The sequence below is a fragment of the Aythya ferina genome (genome assembly GCF_964211825.1).
Source record: "Aythya ferina genome assembly, chromosome: 1".
Classification (NCBI taxonomy): domain Eukaryota; kingdom Metazoa; phylum Chordata; class Aves; order Anseriformes; family Anatidae; genus Aythya; species Aythya ferina.
This window is the reverse complement of record NC_140296.1, coordinates 144914619-144941731: the sequence shown is the minus strand read 5'-3', so window position 1 is coordinate 144941731 and position 27113 is coordinate 144914619. Positions and strand designations below refer to the sequence as shown.

Here is a 27113-nt window from a genome sequence, read left to right as displayed (position 1 = left end):
ACTCAGGGGAAAAAAAAAAGATATCAAAGAAAATGCTTAAAAAATTTATCTGCACCATGGTACAAAATGTAAACATTCTATACGTTGAATACTTAGTGTAGATACTCAAGAAGGATACAGTAAAAAGGGTGCAGAGTAGGCCAGCAAATACAATCAGACATGAAGAAAGGCTAACTAAAATAAGACTTTTCAGCTTGGAAAGAAACATCCAAAAGGAGATAAGACACTCAAAACAGAAGAGCTAGGAGTTCTCTGATCATTCTCCAAAATTAAAATAAATACAAGGAAGTTCTTTTTCAAATGATGCATTAGTAATTTGGACCTTATGGAAACCTTATTTCCAGAGAATGTCATGGGAAAAAAAAAAAAAAAAAAAATCATTATCATGTTCAAAGTTAAACAAGCTCATCTAATTCCTGTAACTTTTAATTTCTCCAAGTAAGGAAAAATATCCAGGGACAATGATTCTCTCCTTGCTTTGGTGCTATCTTTTTCCCTGTGCATCTTTCCCTGGGGCAAGATGGGAAAGAAGAGTGGACGTAGCTTTTATTTCTTTCCCAACCTGTTTCTGAATCCTTGTGAGAACAGGTTTCTGAGAAGACTGTAGAAATTTTTCAGTACCTCAGGTTAGGGACAGTAATAAAGAGCAGTCCGGTATCCTGTAGAGTGTCCTGTACAAGAAGTACAGAAGGAATCTCATTCCTGTCCTGTTGCTGCATGACAATGCAAAAGGTGTCTTAATGGAAGTCTGGTAAGATCTTGTTGACAGTTGCAGACTTCTTGTTCACAACAGCGGGACACTGAAGAAAAAATAAATGAATAAATAAAAATCTTTCCCATGTTATAACACAGAGAAGAGTTTTATTTTCAGTGTTACATCAGGAACAAAATGTTACTTGGTACTGATAAGAAGTGTGTCAATGTCAAAAAGTAGGAATTGTGCAGGTATAACATTTTATTTCTCAGTTAAAATACTCTTTAAGATTTATGAAGGCAGTGTGCTTGTTAAGAAACCAAAACACCTCTTCTGAAAAATTTTCACCAAGAAAACCTTTGTTTCACAACCTAACACCTTTGGAAGCTTACAATGATACTGAAGGCCCCCAGTAATCAACCCCAAATCTCATTTCTCGTTGTCACCTTTGTGCCCTTGACCCTATCATTCTCCAGCTACTCATAATTAAACCTGTTAATCAGGCAAATATCCTGACATGTTCCCAGAGACAGAAAAGGTAGAAGACACTGTGATGAGCTGTTGGTAATGTGGGAACTCTGGGCAACAAGTTCAAGCACTGAATTTGTGACAAGGAGAGAGGGAAAAAGATGCTGAATTGTTAAGGGGAATGGCTAGTTGATAGGACTAGAGCTACAACCTTTTACGTTGTTAGTTTGAATTGGTGTCAGTGATAGCCTTACTTAGTTGGTACTAACTAAAATTGTTGGGCATCTCAAGGACTGCATCAGAAAGCAAATTAAGTTTACATATATGAGGACAGGGGTGATAAGCATGGGGTGGAGGGGAAAGTCTTAAAAAAGCTTTCCTTGCTACTTCTATTGTCATTTTGTTCTGTGCATAAAGAGATGACAGCCTTCACTTCTTTCATTCTGGCATCTTTTCATTACTGCTAAATTTACTTTCTAAAATCAAGCAGTAGCACCCGGAATGTTGCTTTGATTAGAGCAATTTTAAGGCTGAGCTCATTCTTGAGTACCTTGCTGAATCAGTGCCCAAGTTTTCAGCTCCTATTCTTGGTCTTCAAAAGTATGTAGAAATGCACAGTTAGTGTGATAAACCAAGCAGAGCTCCCAGGGAAGCGTGTATTTCTAGACTAGATCTTTCTCTCTTTCCCTTAAAAATAACAAAACAAACAACTGTATGTTACAAATCTATCTGGATTGATTTTTTTTTCCCCTCTAAACAGTTGAATAGATTTTAAGCCATAAGCATTATTTATTCTGACTTACCACTTCATCTGACTCACTGAATTTCATCCAGTCATTTCTGTTTTGAACCTAATAGCCTGTAAATGAACTAGAACTTTTCTCCTGGGTAGACATGCAATCAAGGAAAACACTGATTTTAAATTTATAGCGTATTGTTTTCAAAATGTGTTTTCTCTGTACATCTCTATTTAAAAATCTGACAACAAAGCATCTTAAAACAGTCTTAGGATATCACACTGTCTGAAGAAAAAAAAATATAAATCTATAAAGTACTCATCTGACTATGAGGAGTATTATATTGGTGAAAATGAACTCTAACTTTATATTCATTATTTTCTTGCAAATCCCTAGAATAGTTTCTAAGGGAATTAAATTTACTATCTTATTCCAGATCTACTTTAAATCTCATAATTACATAATTGTGTTTTGTTTGCAAATGACATGAGAATGCTGTTATGTTGATACTTTTAGGTTCATGAAACAGTCTGAAGCATATTTTTTGACATGCAAGGGAAAACTTTCTCATATGATCCAGTAGTGTTATTTTCATGGAGGAACAGAAAGATCCAAATCCAGGAATGGAAATAAAATGGAGTTCCCCATCAATTTCTAAGAACCTTCTCTTTAAAAATGGTTGTGTTTTGCTACATTAGAAATGTTTATGAACAGCAGTGCTGGAGTCACTAAAAGAAAAAAGAAAAAAAAAAAAAAAGAGTACAAGAACAACTTTGGGGAACAATTATTCTTTATCATTGCAAAGCACATTGCACCAGTCAGGAAGACTTTGCAAAGATAACGTAAACCTTTTCTGTTACCAGGAAGCTGTCTGAGAGGTTAGGCCACCCTAACTACTAAGAAACCCAGCACTCTGAAAATACATCTGGGCATCAGCTGAGTATAAGAAGATTGCCTTAATTCTACTCACCCCTCACACATAGGTGAAATATGTTAAAAATGTGTCTGCTATTTTTCTGCTGTAGTGATATGGGCATTTCATTAGCAAGGTAATTCTCCTCAGTGATCTGCGTGTGTTTCTGGAACTATAATTTATTGATTGCATGTTCAAAGTGATCATATCACACCCTAGCATCCATCCTAAATCAAGATTTTTGCCGTGTGTTGAATGTAATCACAGTAGAGTTAAACTACCCGATATCTTTTAATCACAAAGTTCACAAAGATGTATTTGCTGTAATGTCCAGCTCAAACACATTCAGAGGCTTCACGATAGTTTGAAGATAGAATCTGAAAGGCTCCTGGGCATGGAGGAGACATGAAAGAGGAAACAGAAGAGATGCTGAGGTGAGGTGTGAGACCCATTTATCAGGGGTGGGGATGTAACAATCAGGCCTGGAGGATCAGAGTCGTTAAAATCAAAGACGTAAATGTATTGTTTACAGTGTGAAAGGCCAAAGGCGGAAGAACATAGTGTATTTCAAAACTGTTTAAAGGGAGCCCACATGGTGTCAGCTGTTTCTGTGCACAGGCTCTAGAGAAATCTTAGGAAAGATCTCTGTTTCATGCCAGAAATATTAAGAAGCTTGTCCTGATGGCTCAGCTCTACAGGAGAGCAATCTTTGTTAGTGTATCTCCCAGAGCTGTTCAGCTGCTTGCTGCTAGTCTGCTTAGAAATGTCAGACCACATAAAGGTCTGAGAAGAAAATAGCAGCAGACAGTTTTTCTCGCATCTGACTTTTCAATAAAGGTATTATTACATTTTAATATTTCCATTTGCATTGCCTCCATTCGAAAGTAGTTAGTATGCAATTTTACCCCAAAGCATGTCTTCTCCATCATACTTTGTATTACTATAAACTGACGGACACATGATATGCTTTACATCTTATACCTGAAGCATCATTTTCTATTTTCTTCCACAACTCTGCTTAAGAACTTTAAAGATTCATCCAAATAATACATTTTTTTTTTTTTTGGCTCTCACCTCTATCTTCTGCATCTTTTTTTTTTGTTCTGAGCAAGAAAATAAACAAAATAAATGTCATAATGAAAAGAGACCAAATGTTAACTAAGTTCCTGAGAGTTTAGTTCCATCTTTCTGAAGGGTTTCTGACAGTTAAACAAAATTGGAGTTTATTTCTCTCACTATTCTCACTAAGGATATAAAGTTAGAAACTATGCTTTGAATAATTTTATTTTCTTTTTAATATCCTAGATTTTCAAAAATAATCAGCAAGATGGAGTAATTTGCAAATTTCCCCCACTGGTTGGCAAGACCACCTTTCTAGGTATAATTTTATTTATATTTTCTCTCTTTCTCCATAGAGCATACGTTTCCATGTTAGAATATTTTTTACCTATCTGTGAATTCTATATCATGTTTATCATGTTTAAGAGCTTTAGATACTGATAGGAACAATGACGAACAGGTCAGAAATACAGAAGGTTGCAAACGTGGTGGAAGAAAAGTTGTCAAATTTCTTTTTTTTTTAATCATACTTTAGGAAAGAAGGTCAAATAAAAAGACTACAGTGAATTATTCCAGTTGACAAAGTTTTTTTTTTTTTTTTTTTTTTTTTTTTTTTTTTTTCCTTCTCTGTTGGTTTCCATTCCCATCTAAGTTGTCAGAGGTTAGTATAGAAAACAAAAGCTGTTAGTTGTTTTCTGAATTGTGGTTATACAAATAGCTAACCCCACTCCTTTGAGATGGAGAAAATAAACTGCAAATTACAAATTTATTTGCAATATCATTGTTTTAACTCTTCCTGAGTCAGGCAGCTTTTGCCATGTGTCTAAGAGCTTCAGACACAGCTTAAAAGTCCAGAGAGAATTTTACACACGATAAATACATGCAATAAATAACTACATTTGCCAAGCCATTAGACTATGCATTAATATATTTACATTCCCAACAAGATACCCTATTAGTCTTTGCTGGCCACTCATCAGCAAGGGGGCAAAAGGTCAGCCTCCACCCTTGATTTTGCTAGTTTGCTGTCTTCTGGCTCATTGTTTTGTTCTTTTATGAATTTATGCACCAGCATGCTGTGTTCATATTTTTCCTCTTAAATCCTCAAGCTGCTAACTATGAATTCTCAGTTTAAGCTTCTTTATCTTGGATGGCTCTGTGCACTTCCTCACAGACCTTTCTCACAACAAAACAATTTGTTCTGACATTTAGCTCCAGGTTTTGTAGCCAGGCTGCATTGGAGCTAAGCCTCGAGCCACAGAGAGATGAATCCCATGGAGAAGAAATACAAAACGAGGATTACAGATAACAATGTCTTTGTATTGTCTGTGTTTATGTACTTTTTAACAGAAGTGAGCATAGTGGTTCATCCTGCTCTGAGCTATTGTTTCAAGGCATCTATAGACACAAGAACATATTGCATCGATTTATACATGGTTCAGATTATCAACCAGTCTGAGTCCCTCTTCTTCATCATATTCAATTTTATCTTTGGAGCACATAAGTTTTCCACTGAAATAGTGGGAGTAGAAGTGATAAATATGCACTCCCTCATTTTCCTTTTGTTGGTTCAGCTTCCCACCCTGCAAGAAATTTTGTATAACTCATTGTAATGACAGTCCTCTGCAGGATTGAGGCCTGGCATGAAATTTTGTTTGTCACAATAGGTGCTTTAAAACAAAGCACAAACCTACCAGTAAATAGGTGGTAGTTCAGCATAGTATCTTATGCCAGAACATTTCCACAAAACAACAACAACAAAAGCTGAACCACAATTACTCTGTTTTGTGGAGATCATTAGACTTTTTCTCCACAATGGCTGGTTTTCTTCATCTCTTTTTAATTATATTGAAATTATTGATGAGAATTAAAATACCAGCAAAATTAGAAAAAATAGGAGGTAGGAACATTTTAAACAAGAAAACATACCAGTGACTTCTAAACAGCTGAAAGGGTTTGAAGATGCTGAATATAGTAAAAAGGAGCCCTACGTCATATATTACATTCAACAGTGATTTGGAACAGAGAGTGTGCTTAATCCTGTGACAGTGCAATACATTGCATGAAGTAGGAGTGCCTCATAGACAGAATTATTATCACCATTTATAATAAAAATGACTATATCTTTGTAACAGGGTTCATTACTATATAATAACTAATCTGGAGAGTAAAATTAAATTTTACAGCAATAGAAGCACAATAGTTCTCTTGACAATGGGACTACACAGCTATTAAACTGAAGCTAGTCTCTACAAGGACATTCAGAGTTCTCCAAAATGCTGCATATCCTGTGTTGCAAATCCATTGGTCTGTAGAATTTGCACAGAATTATTATTTGTGTGTGAGAGAAATACATTTTTCTCATTCAAATGTGCTTCCACCAGAAATCCACTTCGCTTCAAAATTCCTTGGCTTTTTTGAGACATACAGCTGCAAGAGGATTCAAAAAGACTTTTAAAGGGATCATGAACTAATATTGGATTTAGTTATTAAAGACAAGAGTGTCTGAGAAGCCACTGTCTTTGGTCACTTCAGTCTCTCCTGAGAGAACCTTGAGGGAGCTTTGTGAAGCTGTGCCAACTCTTTCTCACACTAAGTCCGTAAGCCATATTCTATTGGCTGAAGCTTTTCCAATTTGTGAATGTCTTTGGCCATATTAACAGGAATTTGAAAAGAGCTTATGGAGAATTAGAAACCCTTAGTCAGAAACCAGTAGCTTAGCTGTAGGTTATTATTCTGTGCTGTTGGTTCTTCTAATGTAATTTCAATGATTTTCATTTCTGAAAAATCATCTTAATAATACATTGGGAGCAGGAATACCATGTGGAGCTGCTTGTAAGCTTACTAAATATAACTTATGTTCAGCTCATCTATTCTGCTAGATTTTTTTGATAACAACAAATCTTTTTTGCCCTTTCTTCTTCTCTTTAGTTCCTAGCCCTATTCCTTTCACCAGGTTTCAGGATGATTTCAGTATGATTTAAGGTTGAGTAAGGAGAATGGAGAATTGCTTGACCAAAACGTTTATGGCAAATGTTGCACAAGCATAGCAGAAAAAGAGTTGGCAGTGTAACTTTTTTTTTTTTTTTTTTCCCCTCAGGACTAGAGGTCCATTTTACAATACAAAAATCAAGGTGTCTCTCAGACGACAACTATTGCAGAACTAGAGGTCCAGTCAGAGAGTAAAAAAAGAAAAAAAAAAAAAAAATCAGGTAAAAGACAGAGATGCAAAATTTGCATGGGGTAGAACTGTTTCATGTGAAAGGTAAGGATAAAGAAACATGATGTAAATAGGCATACTTAAAGTCATATTGTTATCCTGGGATGTAATAATAGCTACTATCATTCAGGAATCTAGTGAAGAGCTAGAGAAGAACTGTTGGGTATTGCAAAATTCATATAGCAATACCAATCTCTAACTAATCTCTAAGGAAATTGTGATTAAACTTCCTATAACTTTGCTGTTTCCTTGTGTAATTGCAGCTTTTTTATCTATGTTACTCCCAGTAGCCTACCAAGAACTACACTGGAAGTGTGAGGTCTCTAGATGTCTCAGCTGCAGTAACTTTATACCCTTACAGTATTTATTCCTCTAAAATTATTAGATGTATCTGCCTGATCTCCCCACTTTTTCTCCTATAAATGTGATTTGGGAACACAGATGCTTTTCTTTTATAACTTGATAAGTAGAAAGTAGTAAAATATGCTGAAAATAATCCTTATTTTTTTCCTTCCAGTCTTCACATGGAACTCAGGGGCTGGATATTCAACTTGTGTCTAAAACCTATATTCAACTTGTGTCTAAAACACAAATACTTTTCAACTTTTCCATCTGTGTGCTGTTTCCTATCCTAAATGTGAAACAGAACTGAATAAAAAGAATATTAACATAGATCAGATTTTCAGTCTAGATCTCTGTCACCAGCTGTAAATTGGCCCATGGGAGAGGGGAAGAAAAGGCCATATGGCTTCCTTCTCCTTGTTCCAATTATAGTATTCATAAAAGCTATGGACAGCCTTCAGCTGTGCCCTGCCAGAAGATGCTGAATTTAAAAACTGGATGGAGATGAAAAACATAGTGCCATCTTTGCCATGGGACTGAACTGCAGTTGCTCTTGTCTTTTACAGGTAATGTCTACTAAACATTTAATATGGGTAGGTTTCAGCTACTGTGTAATGGAAATGCTTTGTTTCTACTCACCCTGTGAGGGTTGTATTTCTTTTGGTGCTGAATAGCATTAAGTGTATTAACATGTACCATAAAACCTCTGTTGGTATTGTATTTACTAGATACAGAAAACATTTACCAAGGTCAGTGTAGGTGACTCTCAGAAGCTTACTGATGTTTCTAGAAAGTCCTCCTACCTCAGTTGCTTCTTTAAGTTTTACTGGAACAGGCTCCCCAGGGAAGCGATTAAGGCACCGAGCCTGCCAGAGTTCAAGAAGCATTTGGACAACGCTCTGAGACAGATAGTCTAATTTTTGGGTGGTCCTGTGTAGAGCCAGGTGTTGGTCTCAATACTTCCTGTAGGACCATTCCAACTTAGGATATTCTGAATCTATGATATCAAACCAGGGCTATGACCCCAGTTAATATGGTATTCAGAGATAAATCAATAAAGGAGAATGTAAACATCTTTTCATGAAAAAGGAAGTAAAAGAGATACTGATAGGACCACAGAGAAAGATTCTATTGTTGTTTTAGGTTATATATCTGGAAATCATCAATCATTGAGCCACTACATTAGGAAGATACTCTTGGCAAAATCAGCACCCACTGTGGCAAGAACTCTGGCTATGAAAGAGTACTGATGAACTTTGCCACTAACATGAACAAGCATCAGATGAAATTCAGAAACCCAGCTCAATGTCATAAGTGATGAATCAGCTGCATTCCTTGGAAAGATGCAAACTTTGGAAGAAATCATTTCCTTATGGCATTGAAAAACATGGTTATATATAATATAATTAATATACTATACAATACTATACTATAATAATAAATTATATTATATTATTATATTATATATAATATGTAGTATCATAATTTTATTATAATATATAATATTATAATGTATAATATAATATATTAATATAATATATATAATATATTATATATAGATTATATATTAATATATATAATATAATATTATATTATATTATATTATATATTAATAAATTAATATATTATATTATATTATATTATATTATATTATATTATATTATATTATGGATTTGGTTTTACAGCTTTCATATCCTTTTATGTCCACAATGAGAGGCTCTCCTTTCAGAAGAGTTTCAGTTTCCTTGCCCTGACACTGACCAAAATATTAGACGCACCAGAGACTGCAAATTCCCTGAATTTCTTTGTGAGCACACTAGTTTTGTGACCTATCTTCTGAGGTTCTGTAACAAAATCTCCTTCTTTGCTGTGTTTGATAATGCCCAACCTAGTTTGTAAAAGCCATCCTAACCAGTCTTTTCCCTGTGAAACATAAATACCTGTTAAATGATAGAATCACATAAATTAAGAGGAGTGTTCAAATTAAATGCACTTTTTCTATTGAGTAATCAGATTGGAAAAACACTTCTGTCATTTATCTAGCTCACATTTTCATTAATGCTCCCACAGCTTTTAACAGCATGAGGTGATGAATAAAAAGCTTGCTAAATGAAGAAAGAGGAAGGCATAAGCTCTCTCCAAACATGTTGACTATGTACCTGTTAATAAAACCCAGTTTACAGCTTCCTTCAGTACAAGAACACACTGGTGATTACTATTCAGCTTGTTGTACACCAGGACTGCCAAAGCTATTTCTCCAGAGTTCCTACTTATTTAGCTGGTCCCCAGTCTGTTCTGTTGTATGGGGTAATTACAATCCTGGTGCAGGCCTTTTATTTGTCATTGCTGAAGTTCATGAGGTTCTTGATGGTGTGTCCAGCCTGTGAATGTCCCTCTGAATGGTAGTTCAATTCTCCAGCATAATCAGTCACTCCTCCTATTTGCTCAGTCCATTGGGTGGGTGTTCCATGCTTTCATTCAGGTCATTAACAAAGAATTCAGACAGTATCAGTGATACTGATCAGTGAAACTGATAAATAGAGACTTCATTTGGGATTTGACCTCTGTGTGTAATAATTCTAGTGAACCCCACTGCAGGTTCAGTTTTAAGATTTCAGCTGTTTTCCCCAGCTATGGGATTATTTTCTACTATCACATACATTATTTTGCTGGATATTAGAAATCTTTGTTTCAGATGCATTAAGAGTCTCTCTTCCTCACAAGCTTATAATGTCTTAAATTTCAATAGGTGTCTATATACTAAAATCTTCTGGGTTTCAAAGCATTAGTCATCACAGTGAGCACAGTTGGTCCTATTAAGTATGTTTGCACACACAGGTGATCATTTCATTCTGTGAAATATCTTGTTACACAAGAGATCAATTAAGAGGACTGTTATTGCTGGAAACTCAATTAGGAATAATTAGTTTTATTCTACTAATGTCAGAAAAAAGTTTACTTGTAGTGTCATTGGTAGAACCTGGGAATGGCATTTAAATCTCTTAGCTTATTAATAAGAGATTTAATCTTCCTATTTCCTTAGATGTAATTTAAATATTTTATCACATTTCATCGGGCAGTTTGTGGGATTGTCAGTCAATCAGTTAGGGATTCAAAGATCATATTCATTTTATTGAAAAAATATTTCAAATTTCATTTTCCTACTTTCTAGTAACTTGCTCTGCAGTGAAGAAAGTATCAACAATGCAAGATATCTTCACATGTATCTAAAAGCAATACCTCAGATTATCTTTCAGAACTTTCAGAATAAGGCTTTTGTTAGCTGTCCTTCTACATCATATCTGTCAGTTTTCACCCAGCTAGTTCAGACTGTTCTTTGGGAAACAGTCTATTTTATAGTTAGTTTGAAGAACATTTGACACTCACTTACGGTCAGTTTGAAGAATATTTGATGCTCACTAACTGTGTTAGAAGATTTTGGTTCTCAGACTGTTTGGGTGGAAATTGCTGCTGATCTAGCCACATGTGATTATGCTGCCCCAACTCTTGCTGAACCTGTCAGAGTAGCACCTATTGCTTCTTTCCTATCCATATGCAAAGGATATTCTTTCAGGCTGTGACTATTTTGCCTTCACTCTCTGCTGTGGGTAGGCTGGTCTCCAAGTTTGGCATCACTAGCTGGTCTGGGTCCTGCCAAAGCCTTAGGTGGTTAGAAATACTCCACATTCCCAACAGAATTCTACAAGCAACCTCCCAAATGAATTACTTATTGAATGAACAAATTCCTTTAATTTCTATTTCAAGGGTTAAACTGCAGAGTACTGAGCTTTATCAAGAAGGTACCCCAATGCAATGACCTTTCTCTCTCTTTCTCTAAAGGATTTCATAATCCATAGGCTACTATGGAAGAAGGTGTACAGCTCACCTGTGACTGCAGATGGCTTCCTGAAAAATGTCTCACTAATGCCACAGGAAGATGATATATAGCTTTCATTGCAGGCAATGTTACATAGCTTTGAGCTGGTTAGTGGGATTCTTTAAAATGTAATAAATGAAATGCAAATACAGAATCAAAGGTTCAGCCAAAAGAAAAGAAAACAAACAAACAAACAAACAAAAGTTAATAAATTATAGAAATGGCAGTATGTAATAATCATTTTCTAAATAAATGTCAAAGTACTTGACAAAGCCTCTGTTACTATAAAGAGATGAAATATTTCTCTGTGCAGTTGCTTTATATCTAATGTCAGTGGTGATTATTGAAAATACCTTGAAAATGCATTTACATTTTGACCCCACAAAGTGTCAGGGTGCTCTTTGTCTATTTGATTCACCTTTGCAAATAAGGGAAAAAAGAGGAGTGAGTGTTATGTCTTGCATTTTTACAGCTCAAATTATACTACTCTGAACTGAAAAACCAAAACTACAAATTAGATTTGACCAAATAGATTTCTGTGGTTTAGTGAGGCACAGAAATCTAGGCAGCAGAAAAAGACACCTCTTACAAATCAGGCCTGCATGTAAAAAGTCCTAGTCAAAACAATAGTCTGTTGTCATTCCTCCTGCAAAAAGCACTCGTGCAAAAAATTAGATGTGATTATGTGTCTTCACGATGAGAAATAAATGACGTTTCCACCCACCTATTCCTCCTGAACCCACTGTTATTGCAGTTGCTCAACTACAGACTGGATACTGTAATGACAGTATACAACCAGGAAAATGAGGTGAAAGAAAATTCATCTTTGTAATGTAATGTGTGATGAAGTGAGGAGAGCAGCACATTCTTGAAGGTTTTCAGCAGCTAGAAACACTGAAATACTGCCTCTGGGTTTTAATAATGTAAAATTTGCTTAGATATAAAAATTTGCTTTGAAATTTGTTTTGAAATATATTACAGGATGCAAGATTCCTGTTTGGTGTCCTGAGTCTCCTGAATCCCAAAATCAAATATAACTTATTTTACAAGCATCTTTAGGTGTCTTCAAGACAATTTTTCTTCCACTAAGGTTGGCCTTCAAAGAAACAAAGATAACATTGGAGAACATCTTTAAAAGAAAGTCATAAATTTGAGCCTGAATTCACCCTACTTAAGACACTAAATTGTACTGTTTGCATTTAGAGCTGAAGTTCTTTGTGTTCCCAGTAAAATCAATGGGTTGGTAGAGACATTTCCAGTGAGTGCATCAGGTCTGGATTGATATTTAAAGTTGGATTTGTTACTGTTGAGATCAATTAGCATTACTAAATTCCCCATGTAAGATTCTCAGACAAATGCAATAGGGACAGAGGAAATTGGTCTAATTGTACTTATAAGAGTAAAACTGCAAGGAACTAACAGACTTGTTTGTCATAGAAATTAATTCATGTAATGGAAGGAATCTATAGGAGTCTGAATATAAACAGAAGAAATTTATGGGAGTCTCTATATACAGGTAATCTCTGGAATAAAACGTAATGTACTACATAGATCAGAAGCTGAGAAGACAAACTGTAATGAACAATGTAAGTTCCTGTTCTGGAATGGATTGTAAAATATTTGAGATTTTAATCAGTAGAGAGAACTTTAGTATTGAGTATCCGTGCAAAACAGCCATTCATTATTGAAATGAGAAGAGAACAATTTATTGAGAGGATGAAAACATAAGTTGTCTTGTCAAGGCCCTTCTTTCCCACAAATCAACTATTTTGAATCCAAAGAATATATATATACAAATCACAAATTCTCCAGACATGATCCATAATACCATGTATGTAGTCTAAAAAGTTGGCTTTCTCATCTTTTCATTTGCAATTGCTAAATTGCTTTGGAAAACACTGAAGAGGAAAAACTAATTTGTTCCCCTAATAACAGTTTCTCATAGATAAAACAGCCATAGACATGTTAAATGATTCTGAATGAAAATACAATTACTTCTATTAAAAATATAAGTAGATGAGAAAGCAGTACTCTGCTGTATAGTATGGGGCATGCTGTGGAATATGATAAATAGAATATGATAAATTCTATTTCACCAGTGTCACTGCTGGTATCACTCACACACTTATGTTCATGCTTAATTTATTCTGAATTATAAACTGAACAAATGTTGCTATTAGTTTATTTGCTGAAGTCTGGTTGTCTTGCATTTCAAGCTCAGAGGAACTGAGAAATGAGCTGAAATGTCATTGATGCAATTCTAGTGTAGTTATTTCTGGAGCTGTTTTTGATTAGACTAATGTCCTTATTTGCTGTCTCTTCTCATTCTAGAGAATGTGCAAACTAATTCTAAACTATTGTGCCCTATGCAAACTTGTACATGTATGCCTTGTTTATTGTGTTTTAACTGAAGAGTTTCAGTAATATAAGATTCTCTGTGTGGTTCTAATTGTAACAGACCCCAAAATAATCAGTGTTTGTACAAATTCTGGATTCAAAAAGTAGCTTAAATAAGTATCCAGAAGGCTTTATCAGCCCTGAAGCAGCTTAAATTTTATAGAAAACAAATGATACCTCCAGCTGAAAATATGAATGTATTAAAAGATTGCCCAGATATTAAATAACTACATTCATTGATTGCTGTAAGAACACAGTTTAGTCCTTCATTCACGTACATGTATTTATCACCCAGTTTTATCAGCAGAAAGTCAGTGTTCTATTCCACAAACATAAAAACTTAGACTGCAATTGTGTGAAGTAATATGTGGAAGTCATAGAAATCAAGAAGAGATTAAGGTGATAACAGTGGTTATTCCTGTAGTTCTTAATATTTGCATACGATACACTGGCTGACTGTTGGCCAGCTACAACTCAACTCTAAGCTTTCCAGTAGAAAAAGATTTCGATTTAAACATACAAAATATATTAAACTCCTCATTTGTAAACTCCTCATGAGGTAAGAGAGCAAATCGCCTGTGATTCCATATCAGCCTGTCAGATTTGCTGAGGCTGCCATGGGGGTGTGAAAGTAAAACATAGGTACTGAGATACTGATGAAGCTCTTAGGTTTGACTGTTAGCAAGGACTGATCATAGTCCTTTTATTTAGAGATGGACCTAAAAGGACATGAAATAGAAAAACATCAGAAAACTCTACAGGGAGAAGTATATCCTTAAAACTGAAGCTTTATCCTCAGATAACAACAGAAATAATTCCACATAAACAATATTATTAAGACATATCTTCATTCAGTTTCTCACATAGCCTCTGCCTACCCTTGGTCTGTTCCACAATGGAAAAGCTAGATTGCAAGACAAGTGAGCAGATCAGACATGTGGATGAAGAACAAAGCCAGGAAACTCTGAATACTTTCTAACACCATCTCCATTCCATTTTAGTTAAACAGCTATGTTTTATGACATTCACAAAGAGAGCAAAATGCCCTAGTTTTACTTGTTGCCTTTATAGCACCACAGGATCACTGTCTTGGAAAACAGAATTTGTAGGGCATTACCATACGTACAGTCAACCACCAAAGCAGCTTTAGGCTCAGACATCAGCATTTAAAAGTAGAATTCAGGTCAGAGTCAGATCTCAGTATAGCTTAGGATGAAAAAATGTCCCCAGTGAGTCTAAGGGTTTTTTTATTATTAATTTTATTTTTTGAAACCAGGCAAAGGTGTCTCCAAAGCACAGTGTAAGATTCTGAGCTGTGCAGCTATGGAGAGCAATCACAGAGGAAGTGTTGCATCCTTCATGCTTTTCCTGCCTTTTTCACTTCTATTGACCTTTTAAAATTAAACAAGTTTGGTTTTTTTTTTTTTTTTTTTTTTTTTTTTTTTAATTTTTTTGCTAGGCTTTGGGATTCATTATTTTCCACTATGCAGATTTAACATCTTCCTTATTTAAACTTGGCTGGTATCAGCAGTACTGAAGAAAGGATACTACACTTTGTATGATTTATATATTTTTTTCTCATATAATTATTATTCATTCCTTGAAATGTTAGTATTCACTTTTACCATTAGAGGGCTGTATTGTTTGTCACTTTTTCATTTGTTGACTGTTATGTGTTTATATCTGTCAAGACCTACCTATAATAATATAACCATTACACATCCAAATGTCCTGCCTTTCACACAGCAAGTGGTGTGGATCTTGTTCACTAACAGTATTGGGACAGTGATAGAAAGAGAGAAAAATGTAAGATTTCCATAAAATTCTTTGGCTAACCTTAAAGGTCATTTCTGCTATTGCTAATGACTCCAGAGATGGTTGGCCTAATTTCTTAAGGGGAAGTAGATAGAGCAGAATTTTAGAGAGAAATCTGAGAGGAATGTCTCAGAGAAAACATGTATCCTTACTGAACTCAAGAAGGAAATATGACACTGAATTGCATGGGTCCAAGATAGATCTTGCTTCTATCCCAATGCATTATAAGTCAACAAGAAAACCCCTAGTAGGACCGGAGGTTAAGGTGAAACCTTACCTATAAACACATTAATCTGTAACTTCCCATTTTTAGGATTGATTGTCACTTCTTCTGTTGTATTTGGGGTACTGGTTGTCAGTGTGGGTACAGATACAGTTTGAATGGGGAGGGAAAAGAGGAATTGCAACGGTTCTTTCTGTCAGTATCAAATCATACTTTTTGATAAGGATCTCCTGGGTCCAAAGAGGACTGAAATGAATTAGTACAGAAAGATAGGTATTTTTATAACTTATTTTTATTATTATTATTATTATTTTTAATGCAAACCAGAAGCGGTCTGGCTAAGTAATTCCATCAGGTTTTTATTATGGCAGTGGTTGTGCTGTATATTCTGACTATTAGGAAATAGGAATGCTTAAACATTGTGATTGAGTTGTCACTGTCTGATGGAGGGAATCTTTTTGCACAGTGGAGTTAGCAGAGGAATTCATTAGACAGAGAAACTTCATATATATGTACACAAATTAAGGTGAAGCAGATAGCACTTTCTAAAGTTACTGAGTAATGCAGTGCCAAATCCAACTTTGTAGAACACTTGGTTATATCAAACGACAAAATTATTTGACACTTGCCATTATAGTGAGCTCACTGGGCTTTGTTAACAGACTTATCTCATGCGTCCAGATTAGAAAAAGTCTCACCATTGACTGACTGTTCTTCTGAGCAGTCAGCATCAAAACTGCACTCCATTATATTGCTGGGCTTCAGGAGACGTTTTCAAAGACACATATGACAGGCAGACACTGGCTTTCATTATCTAGAATACAAATTGTTTCAGAGGTTAGGGACATTAGGGGCTCTGACGTTACATATCAGGATAAAATTCTATCAAAATACCTTGTTAACTAAGGCACACACATGAAAGATTATCATAACTTTCCATGAATAAAACCATGTTCTGAATTCATCAAATCATTTAAAGACATGATTAAGTCCCTTGGTGGGACTTAATTCCCCCCTGTAAAGCATTTTAGGAGAACACAGTAGACATTAGAGAGATCCAGATGCTGGAAAAATATAATTACAACTGATATTCCTTATCAAAATAAAATAAAATGAAAATAAATAAAATAATGTAATATAAATAAAATAGATATAAAATAAAACAGTATTTGAAAACACTAGTATGTCCTGTATAGTTTGGTCCTTAAAAGTGCTGCTCTGCTGTTTTTACATTCTAGTCATCGTTCCTGACACACCTGTGCCACTGAGATTTCGACAGGGCAAGTAGTTGTGTGTAGAAGTGGCACTATATGTACATGGATCTCCAATTAAGGTTTTGAGAAAATGGAAGAAGAAAGGACACCAAACTATCTGTCTTCCCCTCTACTTCAAGATATTAGACTGTGCAATGAGAACAGCTTTCAGAAAAAGAGACACAAACTTAATTCATCTTCCTGAGATGCAGACCACAACATGTTTAGCAAGAGCCAGGGTATTTATTCTTATGAACACTTGCCACTCTAACTCATGGGGGAGGACAACATTAAAACAATAAAATCAAGGAATGTCCATTTTATTTTTTGCCTAAAGATAAATTTATTTCTTACATTGCTTTTGAATGACAGCATATCAACATATGGATTAACTCCCTCTTGTCATCATTGGCAGGAATGTTAATGTGTCCTTTTAACACATTTTGTGTCATCACATTACAGACTGCTTTGGAGAAACTGTTCATGAACAGTTGATGAGAAAATTCTGCCAAAATTCACACACACTAAGGTTGAATAGCTTGTTGTGACAGAAGATAAAAAAAAAAAAAAAAAAAAAAACACAAAATAAAATAATAAGCAGCACTTGCAGTTCTAAATTAACAGGTAAAAGACAAGAATATATATTTTTTAATAAATTAATAATATCACTTTCAGGAAAATGAAAGAAAAATGGTAAAATATTAGTAAACACCTCATAATAATTACATCTACATCTACTTTTATGTGTTTTCATTATCTTATGGCCTTTAGATTTGGATTTTAGCCACAGATTGTGATGCCAATGTGTCAAGTGCTGTAGGTAGTGACACTGTGGACATATAAATTTGTGGGTTTTTTTTTGCTTCAATTGCCTAGAATTAAACTATATGATAAAACAGATGGACAGAGACAGATGGGAGGAGTAAAGGAAAACAATGAGGCAATGTTTGTGGGTGTGTTTGGATTCTGGTCTCAGAACACCAAAAGCTCAGCAATCCCCATTTTTTGTGAGCACCACACCAAAGGAGAATGTTAAATTGCAACTTGAAAGGGAATAAGAGAACTTTATGGAAGACCATGGGAGATATAATATGCATGAAGGTGTCACTCAGTGCCTGAATGTATGCAGTTGAGGATTTAATATGGGTGTTATGAAAGTTGGCCTCAAAGCCCAACTGGAGGTGGGAAATGACAACTTGATACTGCAATAAGGCCTAAAGAGTTCGGAAAGATTTTGTTTTGTTTTGTCTAAAAATAAATAAATAAATAAATAAATAAATAAATAAATAAAAAGGTTGTTTGGTGCAATACAGAAGGAGAGTGCAATTGCGGAGTGTGAAAATCAAAGTGATGGACTAAGAAAATGACCTTAGCAGCAGCCTTCTACATGCACACAGGGAGCAAAACTGCCTTTGACAGAAACAGATAACATGATGTCACAGCAACTGAAATGTAAGATGGCAAAGCTTTAGGAATTAAAATGGACCACAAAACTCTATATTTGCAGTGTTCTGCAAGCTCTCACCACCACCAAAAAAGTATCTGCCACATTTAAAGACAGGTTTGCATATCATTGTTAAGAAGCACTCTAAATTAAAGATTAAACCTAGATTACAAATTTAAATGGCAGATCACAAGCATCTGCAATGATGCAGAAAAGGGATGTCTCAGAGGCAAAAGATAAAGATGCCTTTGTGAGAAGAAAAAACATTCCAGGAAGCACTGTTCTGTAGTGAAAACAGTAAAGCAGAAAGATGAAAAAAGATGACGAGGACAGGTTATGCAGTGAGGTCATTGGAACAAGCAAACGAGTTAGGGAAAGGACAGTCAAGAAACATCATATTTTAACAGGTAAGTTCAATAGTTTAAGAAAAGGAAGGCAAAGGCACTCAGTCCAGTTCCTCTTGGACTGAGAGATTGTTTGTGGGACATGTGAAAAGGTGGCTGCAGTAGGGGAAGTCTTGAAGACAGTGACAAGGCGATTGATATTTGAGATGAGAAAACCCACTAAATGGGAAAAGAGTTGTTTATGAAAAGGAGGACAGAAAAGATGTGGTAAATATTTTGTGGCCTTTCTTCCATAAATGCTCTGAGTACAGAAAAAAGATACAGGAAAAGGTACTGGGGAGTAACCAAGGCTTTACTGGTAGCGCAGACTTACACTGGGGCAAAAAAGAAAAGGTTTATGTATGAAAGAGAGCTAAACCTTGACACTTATATTTACAGGAGAAGGAGAAAATAAAGGAAGTCAGGAGGAAAAGCATCCTCCTATTTAGCCTATACAAGGCTAAATAAATTGGGAGGAGAGACGGATGAGAGCAAAAGGCCGGTATTGACATGACCTTAGGTGAGCTATATACTGAAGATGATGTTTAGTAAAAAGTAGATAAAAAATAGATATCTAAAAAGTAGTTATTGCCAGTAATAAATGGCAAGGGGTTACCAAATAGAAGACAGACAGACTCTGTCTGACAGGATAGAAGGTACATTGTACATTTTTGCCTAAAGGAAAAGAGAAGAACTCAGTATGTCATGAAAGTTATGAGTGCAGAACTGCTGCAAAGGTCAAAAGTTAGGTTTAGGAAAACAATGAAAAATTCATCAGGAGGACAATATTAAGAGAAGCATGTGTTGGGGAATGCAATAAAAGACACTTTGGAAAAATATAATTCTGTTCTTCTGTACTGCAAACCATATACAATACACAGGAAAGGAAAATTTTAAGACGAAATATCCAAGACTAATCTAGACTACACTAGCAAATGTTTGTCATCTCAGTATTTCTGGATCTTACATTCATTGCTCAAGAGTTTATATTTGGAATAAAATGTGACTCAGAAGGAATTAATAGAATGAGAAGGAGATATAGAAGTGACTCAAGAAGCAGAAAACGGGACGAAAGCAGTGGGACTCAAATTCCTTGGGCTGAGAATATGCCTGCCTATGTGTAATGACAAAATCTTACCTGCTGTATGTGGAATGAGAGGGTAATGGCTATTTTCAGAGGTGAGATCTATCTCTTTTTAAATCACCCTAATTTGGCCACTATGCTGCACTGTCCAGATGTTTCAGATAAATAAATGTCCACAGTTATTTCAAATTGTTCTAAAATGTTTTCCATTGGCAATTGCCTCTCTTCAGGGTCACCTACCATTATTGTTCCTCATCACTTCCTCTCTTCTAGTCTTACATAACATATTTCATATAATTTTCTTGAAGCATCACAAGGAATTTGAGTTAATAAATAGTGCATTCAAGAAGAAAATAGATGAGGAAGTAGGATTAAAAGATCACAGTCTGACAATATTTTGACAATCTTTTGCAAATAGATTTTTTTTTTTACAAGATTATTCAGTTAAGAGTCATAATGACTAAATCACTAACTTTTGATCAATTCCAAAAATAATGAGCAGGAAAGGCTGATACTTATTTCTTAAAACATTTCTTCATCCATTTAGTTAAAATTCCAATAACAACTGTTCTCTGAACTAAGATTACAGTATTTGAAAATTCTCATTCTCAATGCCAATACCAATTCTGCAGCCACTCTTCACAGCCATTCACCTAGGAAAGACCTGCCCAAGAGCTTTGATTTGGCTTTTCTGTACAATCTGGTGGAATTAATTTGATCTCTCATTTCTTGTCAGGAAAAATATGGAATAATAGCTCTCACCCCTCAGAGTTACTGTAAGAAAAAATAAATTAGTGTTTATACCTCACTTGTATTCTAAAATCATAAGGACTACACAAATAGCAAACACATTTTCTCGCAAGTAATAGAATGTTTTCAGTGCAGCCAGCTGCACAAAAAATAATGGGAGAATTAGACTGAAGAGAAATTTGGATTTCTTTCAATTCAAGCTCCAAGGCCTAGAAAAAGTCCCATCAGGCCCCACAGTTAATAAAAGACATATAGTAGTTTCAACCTCAGCAGTTTCAACCTTACCTTAAGTTTTGCTTTACTTATAGATAGTATGAACAACCCTCTCAATTTGCCTTTTAGCAGTGGCTGATAACTAGTGAATTACGGCTCAGATTTGTGTCTGAAGGAACCTTTAAGCAACATTAGGATCATTATACAACCATTTGGTACTGCTTTCTTCAGTAAGCTTTCCCCTCTTAATCAAGAAAATAAGAAGCACTACAAACAACAGGAGAAAGAGATACAAATGTGTATTGTTATAGCAATCTTCCAGACCAAAAGCATTGAATATTAACATCATTTACAGTCATAAGTTGTATGGCATTCTGCAAGTTTTACCTGCAGTTCTAGGGTTTAAAAACTGGAAATACAAAGTGGGATTTTTGAAGTCTGTAGTCACATGCCTCTTTGAATTTCTAAAGAACTCAGAACCCAGCAGCTGCTAACGAGATTTATGCCTACAAAGGCAACATTTGTGTATTTGTTATGTGGACACCATCTGTTCCAGCACCAAGCTCTCAACCACTCTGGGAGTGACTTTGAAGCCCACTATAGCAGTGGGCATTCCGAATTTTTCGTAATCAGATCAATGCTTAAACAGGTTTTCAAAGTCAAAATTTGAGCTGTGAGTTCCAATCTGTGTTGTGGGGCAACGCAGAGAGTGAAAATGCTCAGCAAAGAAGAAATATTCATAGTCTACAGTAACTGAAGATATACTGTTAGTATACCAAACTGTACAGTCTCAGCTCCTGGAGTTACAGACCTTGGGATGGAAGAAAGCATAGAGATGTGACAAGGTGATAACTACTAAAATAAATTAGGAGGAACGAAGTTTTGGGAAAGAAAATCCTAAAGAATTATGAGATTATTATGTCTTATATTTAAGATATCTAATTTTCAAGCACATAAGCAATCAGAAGACAATGAAGGAGAGAGAAAGACCTCAGGTGTCAGAGGGAATTTACTGAATGAACGGAATTTAAAGAGACATTGCTAGAATGCTGAAGGGCTAGACTTGCATTTGCAAGGATAAGAGATAGATGCTATAAAAAGGGAAGAAATTTTTTCAGTCACTTAAGAAAAATAAAGATTGAGTGAATTCAAACATCTGGGAACACAGAAGTAATAGTGAGTAGCAAAGAAGATGGTGAAATACATTGTAAAAAAACTCTTCTGAAATTTGAGAATGCAGAACATAGCACAGAATGGAGAAAGCACAGCAGAGTACAAAAACTCTGTATTATATATGCAGAACTGATTCTAAGTACACAAGAAAATCAGTTGCAAAAATAAAGTGTCTTAAGAGAAAAGCTGCATTTTGTTTTGTTTTGTTGTTTTATTTTGGATGCTAAGTAATCTTTTGTTGTGTAGTACAAATTTAATTTAGAATTAACAGATGTTCCTTTGCAGGTGACAGGTTATTTACCTTCATGACTGATGTATCTGAGGTTCATATCATACTCATTTAAATTCTAAAGTTTCATTCATAAAGTCTTAATCATAGAATCTTTATAAGAAGTTTTGTAAATGAGTTTTTAAATACTTTTAATTAAAAATATTATTTCAAAACATTTTTTCTGCTTACATAGATATTGCTTTAAAATGCAACTGGTTCTAATTTGAGACACAAATTCTTCTGTGTATTACATGAGACTCAAAACTCAAGTTGAATTCTACACTTCTGAATCAAGAAAGCTTTGGATGGTAGACTGGTCTCTTATGTAAGTTGTGCAATCTTTGTTTTTCTATGCCTTGCAAAGAGATAGAAGTCAAAGTGTTAAATAGAAAGTTCTTTTATTATTATTATTTATTTATTTATTTACAGAAGAGATGGAGAGCAGCCATATACCATCTTTTGAGAGCATCTATTTATTTGTTTTAATGCTTTAGAACACTGCAACTGTCCAAGGAATGCAAAAGGTCAATTCCATATTGATCATGTTGCATGATGGGGACAATCTGAATATAATGCTTTTTGATATGCTATGCTGAAAGAATGGGTTCTGTGAAGATAAATGCCCACTGTATTCATTTCATGATGCTTTCCTGCTTGCTACTTCAAGCAGTTTCTGACTGCAGAAGTGACATAGATCTCTATCCATTACTAACTTGAAAATCTAATCTAAAGCTCTGTGAACCTGGAGGCAGCACTCACTAAATTGGTATTAAAACCCATATGAGGAATTACATAATCCTTTAAGGAACATTTCATTTGCCAGTGACCTTTTCAGCATGGGGAACAAGTTGTTTGTTTGGCAATGATTTTTGCTAGAATAAACTTCAATATTTGTGTGTACCCTTTATCCTACAAGAACCCTGAACTTTTTCCACAGTTCTGTCATATTACACTGTGCCATACAACAACTTATACATAAAATATATTGAATATATTGTTAGCCAGATATGAAAAGTTGTTCATAGGTGTAGCTAAAGACACACTAACAGCAGTGTGCAGTGACAATAAAATGGAACACTGGCTTCTGCAACTGTGTTTTCAATACTTTACATGTGATTCAGGAGATTTTTGCTGCTTCCTCATGACGAGTAAGCAGTCAGAGGAAATTAAGCCTGAACAAGGCTGAGCAGAGACACTGTGCTAAATTACATCTTGATCTCATCCTCCACTGATAATTCCTCATCATTCTCACCAAAAGAGTAAAAAGCGTATTAAATTAATTGCTGGTCTTTTTAACTTGAGATAGTACCACAGCCAAGAATACTATATCCCTTTTGAAATTGCCTGTAGGTCCTGGATTTGGGACCTTGCCAGAGGTGTTAGAATGAATAGAAACCCCAGCTACACTCAGAGTTCAGATCAAGACCTTTCTTTTCACACAAACCTTTCAGCAATAACAGAAGATAAAGCAGAAATGGGACAGAATGGATTCCAGCTATAGTTGAACACCTTTTTTTTTCAGCCTTGGGATCTTTGCAAGTGAAATTACCAACATGTTGCAATCCTTTTACAAAATGAGAAAGATCCAACAACCCAAAGTTTTTCAGAGGCTGTTATGGAAGTCAGCAGCTGTTATATTGCAGTTATACTAAAAAGTTAGTCTCTCCAAATATACAAGAAGAATTGTTGTGCATGTTTTTAGTAGCCAGAAAGAGAACTAGTCTGGTCATTCTCTCAGACATGCTATGAGATCTTTTGGACATAAAAACTGTTATCAACCCCTGTGAACATATCTATAAGATTACATTCTAAGTCTAAAAGTCCAATTTATCTTGTTAAAACCTTCTTCTGGTAATTTTATCAAGATGTTGTCCTCAGCAGATAATTATGTAATGAAATGATTTTTGTGGCTGTTATTGTTCTAAAATAATATTTATTTTTCTTGGCCTTCAAGTCAATACACTGATAAAATGGTTTCAAGCTTAAAAAGGCATTGCTATCATTGTCTAATTAATTATTTCTGTGTTCTTTCTTGGAAAGCCATAAAATAAAAATATCTCAATATAGTAAGATAATATGTACTGTAAAGGAGGACAAGAGGTGAAGCAGGGGGAAGCACTTCTGAAATATTTCTAGAGAGATTCCCAGGCTACTTTGCTCCATCAGCCTTTCATTTAGATAAGAATCAGTTAAATAAATAATGCCTAGTCCACAGGTGGTATGAACAGCTTTAAATCCATTGATTTTACTAAGGCTATTACATACATGTTGCAAACAAATCTGTATTGCTCAAGTATTCATCAAATCTCTCATCATAGGCTTTATCTAAATTCTAAGAAAAATAATGTACTTCCAGTGTTTATAGTTTATATCTTCATAGTTTATTAACCAATAAACTATGAAGATGAGCTTAAAAATAGCTATTGTTCTTATGCTATAAAACCACATTTTAATGTTATTAGAACTTCATTTGAATTTTCTGCATTCATTTAGTAATATTCAATTTGATTTTAAGATTCTTTTTCAAACTCCCTTCCCCACCATTTTACAATGTGTTTTGTTCTCGTCTGAAAATTATCACAGAATCACAGAATCACAGAATTTTCTAGGTTGGAAGAGACCTCAAGGTCATCGAGTCCAACCTCCAACCTAACGCTAACAGCCCTCCACTAAACCATATCCCTAAGCTCTACATCTAAGCGTCTTTTGAAGACTTCCAGGGATGGTGACTCCACCACTTCCCTGGGCAGCCTGTTCCAATGCCTCACAACCCTTTCTGTAAAGAAGTTCTTCCTAACATCTAACCTAAAACTCCCCTGGCTCAACTTAAGCCCATTCCCCCTCGTCCTGTCACCAGGCACGTGGGAGAACAGGCCAACCCCCACCTCTCTACAGCCTCCTTTAAGGTATCTGTAAAGAGCAATAAGGTCACCCCTGAGCCTCCTCTTCTCCAGGCTGAACAAGCCCAGCTCCCTCAGCCGCTCCTCGTAGGACTTGTTCTGTTGGGGTTCTATGTTGGGATTCACTTCAGAAAATACATTTTTCCTTATCAAGGGATAGATCTGCCTTAATATCTCATTATGGAACAGCACATATTTAATTCCAGTGGTTTCAAATCATCCCCAGTGTTTAACTAGTTTCTGTAGAAATTCCTAAATATACATGAATAAAATATGTCAGGCAGATGAAATAATGTCTTGACACATGGCAGTTATTATAAATGGGTGTTGTGATGTCTTTTGCTCAAATCCCATGCATGTAAGATATTTTTTGTAGCAAAACCTCAGTGAAAACCACTATGCATGGCAGTAATTCAATATTATTCAGGAGCAGGAGGAAGATTATATACCTTTTTATCTTCCCTATTTTAGGTGAGCGAGCCAAACTTAAGCCCCTTCAGATATTTTCCTTAATGTCTTATTCCTTGGTGGCTATTTCTGATACAATTTATTTTGCCAAGAGGAAATAAGTGATCTGCCTTTGTGGAGACTACAAAAAAAGTCAAGCAACTTGGTACATTTCAATGACAGGACAGGACAGAAAGGCAGAAGGAATAAATTCTTTACTATGAGGATGGTAAGGCACTGGGAAAGGTTGTCCAGAGATGTTGTGGATGCCCCAGCCCTGGAGGTGTTTAAGGCCAGGTTGGATGAGCCAGGTGTGGGAAGGTGTCCCTGTAGGGTGGTTGGAACTAGATGATCTTTAAGCCCCTTCCAACCATGTTGTGATTCTGTGACCCTATGAATGCCCTGGGCTGAGGGTGTCTGGCTGGCTTTTCCTCTTCTCTACTCCTCTCTTCCTTTCACAAGCAGAAAAGCTCCTTCAACTCTGCTAAGACATTTTGACTCCTGACAAAGACCGTTTTCTGGGGCAAAAAAATCTCCCCCTGTCTTTTCACTCTGTCTGGTTGCAAGAGAGAGCCGTCTCCCCAGTATCTACACAAACACAGCAAGGAGGACCACAGTGACACAGAATTCCTTGAGGCTGAGCAACACTAGGAGAAGATGTGGTGGAACAGGAGGCCATGGCATTATTGAAGCTCTTAACCTTTTGAAAGCAAGCCAATAAAATATTAGTAAATTCTATTATTACTATTAGATAATTCAGTGTAACAAAGACATCTTGTTCTTGTTCAATACCAAGAATTTATATCTGAGAAATGATTCTGCAAACAGGAAATTGAAGGTTCAGAATAATGGGGACAAAAGAACTTGGTCAATTTTTACTTTTTTTAAAATTTATTTATTTATTAATTAAACAACTAATGTGGTAAATGCAGGGAATAAAAAAGAAACAAACAAGCTAGAACCAACATTTTAGCAATGCAGTAACTGAATTGAGAAATACATGAAGTAGCAAAGCTCATTTTCATAATAGAAGAACAAAGAGCATGCAAAACTAAAAGTAAGTGAATCCCTTCTCATGGAAAATAATGCAGTTTTGGCTATAAGTGATCTATAAAGTTCAGTGCAGCAACAAAATGTCTGCTGTAACAATAAACTGAATAAAAGAGATCATTAAAGACGAGTCACTTAGAAAATTAGTTGTCACCCTTTCTAAAGTGTTTTATATCCTGCTTGGAATTGATTATATGCAATGTCACATATTGTTGAATGCTCCTTCAAGAGACAAAAAAACATTTACACCCATGTTTATGAAATTTCATTTTATTTCATTTTTTTCTATTGCCCTCTTACCTCCCTTCTCTTACCTGCTTTATATTTTCTTATGTTGGAAGATTTATTTTCTTCACTGATCTCTTTTGGCTTCCTATTTCTTTCAGTAGTCCTTTCTTCC

General features: G+C 35.3%; 1 long non-coding RNA gene across 2 annotated transcripts; it reads right to left on the bottom strand.

Annotated features, from left to right (window-relative positions):
* Nucleotides 1-27113, bottom strand: LOC311420624. Of its 2 annotated transcripts, none has more exons than XR_014684433.1 (3): nucleotides 27028-27113; nucleotides 16444-16559; nucleotides 1-800 (listed from the first exon to the last, which is right to left on the bottom strand). It is a non-coding gene; the product is annotated as an uncharacterized lncRNA (long non-coding RNA). The 2 variants fall into 2 exon arrangements; XR_014684434.1 differs by lacking the exon at nucleotides 27028-27113 and adding an exon at nucleotides 24399-24475.